This window comes from Rhinopithecus roxellana, chromosome 1 (genome assembly GCF_007565055.1).
Source record: "Rhinopithecus roxellana isolate Shanxi Qingling chromosome 1, ASM756505v1, whole genome shotgun sequence".
NCBI lineage: Eukaryota > Metazoa > Chordata > Mammalia > Primates > Cercopithecidae > Rhinopithecus > Rhinopithecus roxellana.
Window position 1 is genome coordinate 189,802,525 of NC_044549.1, and position 14,273 is coordinate 189,816,797.

A 14,273-nucleotide genomic window follows, 5' to 3' on the forward strand; every position below is an offset into this window, starting at 1 on the left:
ACATCATAGACAAGATTGCACAGCTTACATTTCTTTGTTAATCTGTTTTGTAAATGTCTGCATTTCTCATTGCAGACTCAATGTAACTGAGACATCTAGTGTTCAGTCCTAAGAAAAACAAATTTCCATGAATCTGGGTTTAAAGAATTCACAAAATCCCTTTTATGTTCCCTCGGAGTAAAACAGAATTCTTCCCCTACCCTGGGGGAAGAAGCCTGGGAAACCTCTTTATGGTTCTTTCTGGGCTTAGCCCTTTCCCAGGTGAAAATGTTTTTCATATCACACACGCTCATGAAATGTTTCCCACATTTAGTGTTATTGTTATTATAACTGTGTTGTGAGTCACACGGATAAAACCCATCCCCTCAGTCCAACCTCACCCTCCTCTAACTTTTAAAGCAATTGTCTCAGATAGAAAATGCCTTTCCTTGGCCGGGAGCGGAGGCTCACGCCTGTGATCCCAGCGCTTTGGGAGGCCGAGGCGGGCCGATCACCAGGTCTGGAGATTGAGACCATCCTGGCTAACACAGTGAAACCCCATGTCTACTAAAATTAGCCGGGCGTGGCGGCGGGCGCCTGTAGTCCCAGCTACTCGGGAGGCTGAGGCAGGAGAATGGCGTGAACCCGGGAGGTGGAGCTTGCAAGTGAGCCGAGATCGCGCCACCGCACTCCAGCCTGGGGGACAGAGCGAGACTCCGTCTCAAAAAAAAAAAAAGCCTTTCCTCTTCAATGGGGCTGCATGTAGGTCACATCTTGTTTTCTGGACTTCTAGTAATTAAGAATGTACACATAAACCCAAGATATTTAAATTATTTCATATAAATGTAGATAACATATTAAATTCTATCCACACAATGAATAATATTTGCATATCAGGATAACTTATAAAGGTGAATTACGTATTAAATATGGCAGCAAAAGCGCGAGCAACAAAAAATAGGTGAACTGGACATCACCGAAATTTAAAACTTTATGCTTCAAAGGGCACTATCAAGAAAATGAAGACAACCCACAGAACAGTAGAAAACGTTTGAAAATCATGTGTCTGATAAAAGACATATTTGAAATATGTAAAGTACTATTACAACTCAAAAAGACAATGCAATCTATAAATGGGCAAGGAATCTAAATAGACATTTTTGCCCAGATTTTGGAGAGACGAGTACACTAGAAACACACCCACCATTATACAATATACTCATGTAGGAAACATGCACATTTGCATATTTTTTCAGATATACAAATGGCTAATAAACACATGATGCTCAACATAATAAACACAAGATGTCCAACATCATTAGCCATTAGGGAACTGCTAATCAAAACCACAATGAAATACCACCTCACACCAACTAGAGTGGCTGTAATTAAAAAAAAAAAAAAAAAAAGATAAAGTATGAGGGAAAATGTAGAGAAATTGGAACCCACATGCATTGCTGGTGGAAATGTAAAATGGTGCAGCTGCCTTAGAAACAATTTGGCAGTTCCTCAAAAGATTAAACAGAGAGTTACCACATGACCCAGCAATTTCACTCCTGGCTGAAGTGAAATTCACTGAAAACAAATGAAAGCCTATGTCTATACACACATTTGAAGACAAGCATCCTTCATAATAACCAAAAAGTGTAAACAACCCAAATGTCCATCAACTGATGAAAGGATAGATAAAATGTGTCCTATCCGCACAATGAAATATCATTCAGCCTTAAGAATAGGCAAATCTACAGAGACAGAAAGTTGATTATCAGTTGCTTAGGGATAGGGTGGGGATGGAATGGGAGGGAGAATGAGTTGGAGGGAAATGGAAAGTGATTCCTAATGGGTATGGAGTTTCTTTGGGGGGGTGAGGAAAATATTATAAAATTGATTGTGATGATGGTTGTTCAACTCTGCGAACGTACTAAAAAATATTTAAGGCCAGGTGCGGTGGCTCACGCCTGTAATTCCAGCACTTTAGGAGGCCAAGGTGGGTGGATCACCTGAGATCAGGAATTCGAGACCAGCTGGCCAACATAATGAAACCCCATCTCCACTACAAATACAAAAAAATAGCTGACGTGGTGGCAGGTGCCTGTAATCGCAGCTATTTGGGAGGCTGAGACAGGACAATCGCTTGAACTTGGGAGGTGGAGGTTGCAGTGAACTGAGATCGCGCCACTGCACTCCAGCTTGGGCAACAAGAGTGAAACTCTGTCTCAAAAAAAAGTTTTTAAAAAAATAAATTGAAAACATTTAATTATATTTTAAAGTATAATGGGTGAATTTTATGGTATGTGAATTATATCTCAACAAAGCTCTTATTTAAATGTAGGTTATAAGTAGTAACTTATATATATATATCACATTTTCTGTGTATATATATATATAAATATATGTATCACATTTTCTGTATAAGGAACCTCTACACTGTTTTCCATAGTGACCATACTGATTTATATTTCCCTCTGCAGTGTATGAGTGTTTTCCTTTCTCCACATCCTCACCAGCATCTGCTTTTTTGTGTTTTTATATATATATATATATATATATATATATATATAATGTGATGTATATATAAATATATATCATGTTTTCTGTATATATATATATATATATATATATATATATATCACATTTTCTGTATCCAACCAATCATTGATGGATACTACATTGGTTCCTTGATTTTGCTATGATAAATAATAGTGCTGCAATAAACACACAAGTGTGGGTGTTTTTTTTAATTTTATTTCTTTTGTTTGAGGTAGATTCCTTTAGTGGGATTGCTCTATTTTTAGTTCCTTGAGCTTTTTCTATAAAGGTTGAACCAAATCTACATTCCCACCATCAGGGTTACAACAGTTCTCTTTTTTTGCATCTATGCCAACATGTGTTGTTTTTAACTTTTTAATAGTAGTTATTCTGACTGATGTAAGATGGTATCTCAGTGTGGTTTTTAGTTTGCATTTCGTTAATGACTGAGTGATGTTGAGCATTTTTTCATGTGTATGTTGGCTGCTTATATTTCTTCTTTTAAGAAATGTCCATTCATGTCCTTTGCCCAGTTTTTAATGGAGTTACTTGTTTTTTTTCTTACTCAATTGTTTGAGTTCCTTGTAGTTTCTGGATATTAGTCCTTTGGTGAAGGAATAATTTGCACATATTTTCTACCATTCTATAGGTTGTCTGTTCATTCTGTTGATTATTTCAGAAGTATTTCAGTTTAATTAAATCCCATTTGTCTGTTTTGGTTTTTATTGCATTTACTTTTGGGGTCTTTGTCATAAATTCTTTACCTAGGCTGATATTCAGAAGTGTTTTTCCTAGATTTTCTTCTAGGATTTTAATAGCTTCAGGCTTTACATTTAGGTCTTTAATCCATCTTGAATTAGTTTTTGTATGTGATGAGACAAGGGGGTCCAGTTTCCTTCTCCCACATGTGGCTAGCCAATTTTCCCAGAACCATTTATTAAATAAGGGTGTCCTTTCCCTATTGTTTATTTTTGTCAACTTTGTCAAAAATCAGTTGGTTGTAGGTATGTGACTTTATTTCTGGATCCTCTGTTCTGAACCCTTGATCAATGTGTCTATTTTTGTACCAGTACCATGCTGTTTTAGTTACTATAGCCTTGCAGTATAATTTGACATCAGGCAATGTAATGCCTCCAGATTTATTCTTTTTGCTTAAGGATGCTTCGGTTATTTGGGCTTTTATTTAGGTTCCATAAGAACTTTAAGATAGCTTTCTTCTAGTGAGTAGTAACTTTTAAATTGATACATAGTAATTGCACATATTTATGGAGTACATTTGATATTTTGATACATGAATACAATGTGCAATGATCAAATCATGGTGAATAGAATACCCATTACCTCAAACATTTATCATTTCTTTGTGTTGGGAACATTTCAAATTTTCTCTTCTAGTTATTTTGAAATACATGATAAATTATTGTTAACTTAGTCATCCTCCTGTGCCATGAAACACTAGAATATATTCCTTTTATCTAACTGTATTTTTTGCACCCATTAACCAACCTCTATTCATCCCCCGACCTTCCCAACCTCTGGTAACCATCATTCTACTCTCCACCTCCATGAGATCAACTTTTTAAGCTCCCACATGTGAGTGAGAGAATGCAGTATTTGTCTTTTTTCACTTTACTCACCTAGTTATTTCACTTAACATAGCAATCTCTCATTTCATTCATGTTACTGCGAGTGACAGGATTTCATTCTTTTTTATGACTGAGTTGTATTTCACTGTGTATATGTACCACATTTTCTTTATGCATACATCCATTGATGTACACTTAGATTCATCTCATATCTTAGCTATCGTGAAGAATGCTGCAATAAACATAGGTATGCAGATATCTCTTCAATATACTGGTTTCCTTTCTTTTGCACATATATCTAGCAGTGGGATTGCTGGATCATATGGTAGATCTATTTTTAGATCTCAGTGTTTTGAGGAAGCTCCACACTGTTTTCCATAGTGACTGTACTGATTTATATTTCCATCTGCAGTGTATAAGTGTTTTCCTTTCTCCACATCCTCACCAGCATCTGCTTTTTTGTGTTTTTGCTAATAGCCGTTCTAACTGGGATGAGGTGAGATCTCACTGTGGTTTTGATTTGCATTTTCCTGATAATCAGTAATGTTGAGCATTTTTTTATGCCTATTGGCCATTTGTATGTCTGATTTTGAGAAATGTCTCTTCAGTTCATTTGCCCTTTTAAAAATTGTGTTACTTGGTGTTTTGTTGTTGTTGTTGTTGAGTTGAGTTCCCTACATATTCTGGTTATTAATCCCTTGTTGAATGGATAATTTGCAAATATTTTTCCCAATCTATAGATTGTCTCTTCACTTTGTTGATTGTTTCCTTTGCTGTGCAGAAGCTTTTTAGCTTTATGCAATCTTATTTGCCTATTTTTTCTTTAGTTGTCTATGTTTTTGAGGTTTTAACCCCGAAAAATTCACCCAGACCGATATCATAAAGCACTTTCCTGATGTTTTCCTCTAGTAGTTTCAAGTCTTACTTTTAAGTTTTTAATCCATTTTGATTTGATTTTTATGTATGGTGAGAAATAGGGGTTTCTCTTTTTTTTTTTAATTTTTATTTATTTATTTATTTTTATTTTTTATTATACTTTAAGTTCTAGGGTACATGTGCATAACGTGCAGGTTTGTTACATATGTATACTTGTGCCATGTTGGTGTGCTGCACCCATCAACTCGTCAGCACCCATCAATTCATCATTTATATCAGTTATAACTCCCAATGCAATCCCTCCCCCCTCCCCCTTCCCCATGATAGGCCCTGATGTGTGATGTTCCCCTTCCCGAGTCCAAGTGATGTCATTGTTCAGTTCCCACCTATGAGTGAGAACATGCGGTGTTTGGTTTTCTGTTCTTGTGATAGTTTGCTAAGAATGATGGTTTCCAGCTGCATCCATGTCCCTACAAAGAACACAAACTCATCCTTTTTTATGGCTGCATAATATTCCATGGTGTATATGTGCCACATTTTCTTAATCCAGTCTGTCACAGATGGACATTTGGGTTGATTCCAAGTCTTTGCCATTGTGAATAGTGCCGCAATAAACATGCATGTGCATGTGTCTTTATAGCAGCATGATTTATAATCCTTTGGGTATATACCCAGTAGTGGGATGGCTGGGTCATATGGTACATCTAGTTCTAGATCCTTGAGGAATCGCCATACTGTTTTCCATAATGGTTGAACTAGTTTACAATCCCACCAACAGTGTAAAAGTGTTCCTATTTCTCCACATCCTCTCCAGCACCTGTGGTTTCCTGACTTTTTAATGATTGCCATTCTAACTGGTGTGAGATGGTATCTCATTGTGGTTTTGATTTGCATTTCTCTGATGGCCAGTGATGATGAGCATTTTTTCATGTGTCTGTTGGCTGTATGAATGTCTTCTTTTGAGAAATGTCTGTTCATATCCTTTGCCCACTTTTGGATGGGGTTGTTTGTTTTTTTCTTGTAAATTTGTTTGAGTTCTTTGTAGATTCTGGATATTAGCCCTTTGTCAGATGAGTAGATTGCAAAAATGTTCTCCCATTCTGTAGGTTGCCTGTTCACTCTGATGGTAGTTTCTTTTGCTGTGCAGAAGCTCTTTAGTTTAATGAGATCCCATTTGTCAATTTTGGCTTTTGCTGCTGTTGCTTTTGGTGTTTTAGACATGAAGTCCTTGCCCATGCCTATGTCCTGAATGGTACTACCTAGGTTTTCTTCTAGGGTTTTTATGGTATTAGGTCTAACATTTAAGTCTCTAATCCATCTTGAATTAATTTTCGTATAAGGAGTAAGGAAAGGATCCAGTTTCAGCTTTCTACTTATGGCTAGCCAATTTTCCCAGCACCATTTATTAAATAGGGAATCCTTTCCCCATTTCTTGTTTCTCTCAGGTTTGTCAAAGATCAGATGGCTGTAGATGTGTGGTATCATTTCTGAGGACTCTGTTCTGTTCCATTGGTCTATAGCTCTGTTTTGGTACCAGTACCATGCTGTTTTGGTTACTGTAGCCTTGTAGTATAGTTTGAAGTCAGGTAGCGTGATGCCTCCAGCTTTGTCCTTTTGGCTTAGGATTGTCTTGGTAATGCGGGCTCTTTTTTGGTTCCATATGAACTTTAAAGCCGTTTTTTCCAATTCTGTGAAGAAACTCATTGGTAGCTTGATGGGGATGGCATTGAATCTATAAATAACCTTGAGCAGTATGGCCATTTTCACGATATTGATTCTTCCTATCCATGAGCATGGTATGTTCTTCCATTTGTTAGTGTCCTCTTTTATTTCATTAAGCAGTGGTTTGTAGTTCTCCTTGAAGACGTCCTTTACCTCCCTTGTAAGTTGGATTCCTAGGTATTTTATTCTCTTTGAAGCAATTGTGAATGGAAGTTCATTCATGATTTGGCTCTCTGCTTGTCTGTTACTGGTGTATAAGAATGCTTGTGATTTTTCCACATTAATTTTGTATCCTGAGACTTTGCTGAAGTTGCTTATCAGCTTAAGGAGATTTTGGGCTGAGACAATGGGGTTTTCTAAATATACAATCATGTCATCTGCAAACAGGGACAATTTGACTTCTTCTTTTCCTAACTGGATACCCTTGATTTCTTTCTCTTGCCTGATTGCCCTAGCCAGAACTTCCAACACTATGTTGAAAAGGAGCGGTGAGAGAGGGCATCCCTGTCTTGTGCCAGTTTTCAAAGGGAATTTTTCCAGTTTTTGCCCATTCAGTATGATATTGGCTGTGGGTTTGTCATAAATAGCTCTCATGATTTTGAGGTACGTTCCATCAATACCGAATTTATTGAGCGTTTTTAGCATGAAGGGCTGTTGAATTTTGTCAAAAGCCTTTTCTGCATCTATTGAGATAATCATGTGGTTCTTGTCTTTGGTTCTGTTTAGATGCTGGATTACGTTTATTGATTTGCGAATGTTGAACCAGCCTTGCATCCCAGGGATGAAGCCCACTTGATCATGGTGGATAAGCTTTTTGATGTGCTGCTGAATCCTGTTTGCCAGTATTTTATTGAGGATTTTTGCATCAATGTTCATCAGGGATATTGGTCTAAAATTTTCTTTTTTTGTTGTGTCTCTGCCAGGCTTTGGTATCAGGATGATGTTGGCCTCATAAAATGAGTTAGGGAGGATTCCCTCTTTTTCAATTGATTGGAATAGTTTCAGAAGGAATGGTACCAGCTCCTCCTTGTACCTCTGGTAGAATTCAGCTGTGAATCCATCTGGTTCTGGACTTTCTTTGGTGGGTAGGCTATTAATAATTGCCTCAATTTCAGAGCCTGCTATTGGTCTATTCAGGGATTCAACTTCTTCCTGGTTTAGTCTTGGAAGAGTGTAAGTGTCCAGGAAATTATCCATTTCTTCTAGATTTTCTAGTTGATTTGCGTAGAGGTGTTTATAGTATTCTCTGATGGTAGTTTGTATTTCTGTGGGGTCCGTGGTGATATCCCCTTTATCATTTTTTATTGCGTCTATTTGATTCTTCTCTCTTTTCTTCTTTATTAGTCTTGCTAGCGGTCTATCGGTTTGTTGATTTTTTCAAAAAACCAACTCCTGGATTCATTGATTTTTTGGAGGGTTTTTTGTGTCTCTATCTCCTTCAGTTCTGCTCTGATCATAGTTGTTTCTTGCCTTCTGCTAGCTTTTGAATGTGTTTGCTCTTGCTTCTCCAGTTCTTTTAATTGTGATGTTAGAGTGTCAATTTTAGATCTTTCCAGCTTTCTCTTGTGGGCATTTAGTGCTATAAATTTCCCTCTACACACTGCTTTAAATGTGTCCCAGAGATTCTGGTATGTTGTATCTTTGTTCTCATTGGTTTCAAAGAACATCTTTGTTTCTGCCTTCATTTCATTATGTACCCAGTAGTCATTCAGGAGCAGGCTGTTCAGTTTCCATGTAGTTGAGCGGTTTTGATTGAGTTTCTTAGTCCTGAGTTCTAGTTTGATTGCACTGTGGTCTGAGAGACAGTTTGTTATAATTTCTGTTCTTTTACATTTGCTAAGGAGTGCTTCACTTCCAATTACGTGGTCAGTTTTGGAATAAGTGTGATGTGGTGCTGAGAAGAATGTATATTCTGTTGATTTGAGGTGGAGAGTTCTATCGATGTCTATTAGGTCCGCTTGGTGCAGAGATGAGTTCAATTCCTGGATATCCTTGTTAACTTTCTGTCTCATTGATCTGTCTAATGTTGACAGTGAGTGTTAAAGTCTCCCATTATTATTGTATGGGAGTCTAAGTCTCTTTGTAAGTCTCTAAGGACTTGCTTTATGAATTTGGGTGCTCCTGTATTGGGTGCATATATATTTAGGATAGTTAGCTCTTCCTGTTGAATTGATCCCTTTACCATTATGTAATGGTCTTCTTTGTCTCTTTTGATCTTTGATGGTTTAAAGTCTATTTTATGCAGAGACATACATAGGCTCAAATAAAGGGATGGAGGAAGATCTACCAAGCAAATGGAGAACAAAAAAAGCAGGGGTTGCAATCTTTTTTTTTTTTTTTTAACCACTGAACTTTTTATTGGCCTCCTGCTCCCCAAAGGGTACCCTGGTTCTGCTGTCTTAATGTCTTAGAACTTTGGTGTCATTGGTCTCAGACACCAGTTTGCCATCCACTCTCTGGTGGGTGGTGGTCTTTTGGATGGTTTGCATGGAGTTGCTACCGTCCAGGGCATCACCAAGATTGAAGTCCTCGCCATTTTCCAGCAGGCAGCAGTAGGTGGTGCTCTCAGCCTTCAGCTTGACCTTGATGTTTGGCAGGGCCTCGTACTCCTGGGCCTGGCACTGCCCCTCTGCCCGGGTCTGTGCCACCTCTGACTCCAGATACAGCAGGATCCCATTGAGCTGCTCCATCTGCAGGGCATAGCGGGCCTCCACCTTCCTCAGGCTGTTCTCCAAGCTGGGCTTCAGATTTCTCATCGAGTTCAGGTCGATCTCCAAGGACTGGACTGTACGTCTCAGCTCCCTGAGCGTCATCTCAGCAGCTCTAACCTCAGCGGACTGCGTGGTGACTACTGTGCTGCCCTCCTCGATCTGCTGAGACCAGTACTTGTCTAGCCCCTCTCGGTTCTTCCGAGCCAGCTCGTCATATTGGGCCTGGATGTCTGCCATGATCTTGGCGAGGACCTGAGTTTTGGGGGCATCTACCTCCACAGTCAACCCAGAGCTGGCAACCTGGGTTTGTAGGCCTTTTACTTCCTCTTTGTGGTTCTTTTTCATAAAGAGCAGCTCCTCCTTGAGAGCCTCGGTCTCTGTCTACAGCTGCAGCGAGTGACATTGGTGTCATCAATGACCTTGGGGAGCTCACGGTTGTCCCTCTCCACAGACTGGCGCATGGCCAGCTCTGTCTCATACTTGACTCGAAAGTTATCAGCAGCAGCAAGACAGACATTGTCGATCTGCAGAACCATGCGAGCATTGTCCACAGTATTTGCGAAGATCTGAGCCCTCAGATCCTCAATGGTCTTGAAGTAATGGCCCCAGTCTCTGACCTGGGGTTCCTTCTTCTCCAGATGCTCCCAGATTTTGCTCTCCAGCTTCTGGTTCTCTCTCTTTAGGTAGGAGGCCAGGCAGTTGTTCAGGCTTTGCATGGTCTCCTTTTCATTTTGGATGCCTCCCATTCCTACCAGACCTCCGGCCATCCCCGCAGCAACACCCCTGGACCCCAAGCCACCCCGGAAACTGATGGAGCAGGACACAGAGATCCAGGAACCAGAGCCCCCCACGCCTGCATAGACACTCACCACGCTGCTGACTGGCCAGGTGCTGTAGCTGGGTGCCTGGGAGGACTCCAGGGACCAGTAGTTGATGGAGAAGGTAGAGCGAGTGGTGAAGCTCATGCTGTCCAGGGAGGAGAATGAGAGGACAGGACTCAAGCTTTGCTGATGACTGAGATAGGGGTTTCATTTTTCTGTCTATGAATATGCAGTTTTCCCAGCACCATTTACTGAAGAGACTGTCATTTCTCCATTGAATGTTCTTGGTACTTTTGTCAAAAATTAATTGGCTGTAAATACATGGATTTATTTCTGGGTTCTCAACTGTGTTGCATTGGTCTATGTGTCTGGTTTTATACCAGTACCATGCTGTGTTGTTTAGTATAGTTTTGCAGTATATTTTGAAGTCAGGTAATGCGATGCCTCCAGTTTTGTTGTTTTTCACTCAGGACTGCTTTGGCTATTTGGGGCCTTCTGTGGTTTCTTTTGTTTTAAAGAAAATTTTAAGCTAACATTCTTACTGGACTTCTGTGGTTTCATATGAATTTTAGGGTCATTTTTTCTACTTCTGTGAAGAATGTCTTTGGTATTTTGATAGAGATTGCACTGAATCTGTAGATTGTTTTTGGTGGTATGGTCATTTTCATAGTATAAATTCTTCCAGTCCATGAACAGGGATGTCTTTCCATTTTCTCTGTGACCTCTTCAATTTCTTTCATTCATGTTTTATAGTTTACCTTTTAGAGATCTTTCATCACCTTGGTTAAATTTACTCCTACATTTTTTATAGCTGTTGTAAATGAGACTGATCTCTTGATTTCTTTTTCCACTAGTCTGTTATTGGTATATAGAAATGATACCGATTTTTGTATGTTAATTTTTTATCCTGCAATTTTACTGAATTTGCTTATCAGTTCTAAGAGTTTTTTGTTTTGTTTTGGTGGAACTTTTAGGGTTTTCTATATATAAAATCATGTCATCTGCAAATAGGGACAGTGTGACTTCCTCCTTTCTAATTTGAATGCCCTTTATTTCTTTTGCTTATTTGCTCTGGCTAAGAATTCCAGTACTATGTTGAATAAGAGTGGTAAGAGTGGGCATCCTTGTCTTATTCTAGTTCTTAGAGAAGAAACTTTCAGTTTTTCCCCATTTAGTACAATATTAGCTGTGAGTTTGTCATATATGGCCTTCATTGTATTGAGGTACATCTTCTCTGTTCCTAATTTTTGGAGGGGTTTTTTTTAGTCACAAAGGGATGTTGAATTGTATAAAATGCTTTCTCTGCATCTATTAAGATGATTTTTTGTACTTCATTCTTTTGACGTAATATATCACATTTATAGATTTGCATATGCTAAACTAGCCTTGCATCCCTAGAATAAATCCCAGTAAATCACGATGAATGATTTTTTTAATGTGCTGTTGGACTCAGTTCACTAGTATTGTATTGAGGATTTTTGCATCTATGTTCCTTAGAGACATTGGCCTATAGTTTTCTTATGTTGTTGTTGTGTTCTTGTCTAGTTTTGGTATCAGGATGAGCTGGCCTCAAAGATGCATTTGGAAGAATTCTCTTCTCTTCAACTTTTTGGAAAAGTTTACAAATAATTGGTATAGTTCTTCTTTAAATATTTGGTAGAATTCAGCAGTGAAATCATCAAGTACTGGACTTGTCTTTGATGGGAGACTTTTAATACTGATTCAATCATTTTACTCACAATTGGTCTATTCAGGTTTTCTGTTTCTTCTTGGTTCAATCTTCACAGGTTGTACATGTCTAGGAATTTATGCATTTCTATTATGTTTCTCATTTTTTGGTGTATAGTTGTTCACAACAGTCTCTAACAATCTTTTGGACTTCTGTAGTAGCAGTCGTAATGTCTCCTTTTTTCATTTCTGATTTTATTTATTTGGGTCTTTTCTCTATTTTTCTTGTTTAGTCTGCCTAATGGTTTGGCAATTTTGTTTATCTTTTCAAAAAAACACCTTATTTCTTTTGTATTTTTTTGGTCTCAGTTCTGTTTATTTCTGCTCTTATCCTTGTTATCTCTTTTTTCCTACTAATTTTGGGGTTGGCTGCTTCTTGATTTTCTAGTTTCTTGACATGCATAATTAGGTTGGTTATTTGAAATTTTTCTTCTTTTTTAATGTAAGCATTTATTGTTATAAACTTCTCTCTTAATACTGCTTTTGCTGTATGCCATAGGTTTTGGTATGAGTATCTCTTCTCAATAATCTTCTCTATGAATGTGTTGCCATACCATCACTATAGAATGTATTTCTATAACAAATACCTGTGTCTTCAAGTGATCCATACATGTCTTATAAGGTAATTTATTAATGCAATACTTCAATTCCCTGACTACTTTTGTGAATTAGAAATTTTACTACAATTTACTACATAAGATTTCCTTATCTGAAATGTGGAAAATGGGGTGAAACAAAGCTACTATTTAATAGAGAAAGAGTGAGAAAACAGTAAGTTTAGCTGAGGAAATGAAGTCAAATATAACAATTTGTTAATGCCAGAGGAGATGCCACAAAATTCAGATGGGACTACATGTTTCTTTGTAAAGGGACAATGTGATTGTGCAAAAAGCCGAATTTTCTGTTTTATCCAATAGGGGGCACTAAACTAGCACCGTGCTTCAGCTGCCGGGAACTACCAAGACCACTTCCCGTAACAGCAACTGTAGGATCCATTATTTATTTGTGTTTGATTGTGGCCTTTAAGAAGCTCACTTTGTTAAAACAAACAAATATACTTCACACTGACAGTAAAGTGTACTTGATGAGGAGATTCCAATCACTCTTCCTAGAGGTATATTCATACGTTGATTCATTTATTGAGTGCCTTTTTTTTTGAGACGGAGTCTCGCTCTGTCGCCTAGGCTGGAATGCAGCGGCGCCATCTCGGCTCACTGCAAGCTCCGCCTCCCGGGTTCACGCCATTCTCCTGCCTCAGTCTCCCGAGTAGCTGGGACTACAGGCGCCCGCCACCACGCCTGGCTAACTTTTTGTATTTTTAGTAGAGACGGCGTTTCACCGTCTTAGCCAGGATGGTCTCGATTTCCTGACCTTGTGATCCGCCAGCCTTGGCCTCCCTAAGTGCTGGGATGGCACGCGTGAGCCTGGCCTATGAGTGCATACTTGGTGCTAGAGATACAATCGTGAGTAAAATAATGAGCCCTGTTCTTTTTTTTTTTTTTTTTTTTTTTTTTTTTTGAGACGGAGTCTGGCTCTCACCCAGGCTGGAGTGCAGTGGCGCAATCTTGGCTCACTGCAAGCTGCGCCTTCCGGGTTACACCATTCTCCTGCCTCAGCCTCCCGAGTAGCTGGGACTACAGGCGCCCGCCACCATGCCCAACTAATTTTTTGTATTTTTAGTAGAGACGGGGTTTCACCATCTTAGCCAGGATGGTCTCGAGCTCCTGACCTCGTGATCCACCCGTCTCAGCCTCCCGAAGTGCTGGGATTATAGGTGTGAGCCACCGCGCAGGCCATGAGCCCTGTTCTTACGGACCTCATGGTTTAGTGAAGGAAACAGATATTAATGAAACGCTCATGTTAATGAAATAATCTGGATTGTGGTAAGTGACCCAAAGGAAAAGGGCAAGCCATATTACCATACAGGCACCAAGGTGGAAGACCTGTACAAATGTGGACTAAGTTCTGTACAGAAGAGACAGAAATTGTCTAAAATGTTCAAATCTACCTTGTGCGTATCTATTGGATTTTTAAGAGTGTCTGTGGCTCTCTTAAAATCACCCAGTCCCCCATGGCAACCAACAGGCACAATAACTAACAGATGCAGAAAAAGTGCCCCATTCATGTCGCACTAGATGTTACACTTCAGCCAAAGTCTGGGATAAATTCCATGCTTTCTCTCCTAAATGGCTTTCCTTCCTCTCACTTCTCTCCCACAAAATGCGGTAATTCCACCAGAAGCTGCACATAACCTACAACTTAAATTTCCCAAATATGGCTTTCTCTTAGTCAATTCCTTCCTCATGAAACAGACAGAAGCT

General features: G+C 39.1%; 1 protein-coding gene across 1 annotated transcript in view; it reads left to right on the forward strand.

Annotated features, from left to right (window-relative positions):
- The window catches only part of ZBTB38 (zinc finger and BTB domain containing 38), a 115,282-nt gene that overhangs the window by 100,289 nt on the left and 720 nt on the right, over positions 1-14,273 (forward strand). The gene's annotated exons all lie outside the window — the stretch shown is intronic.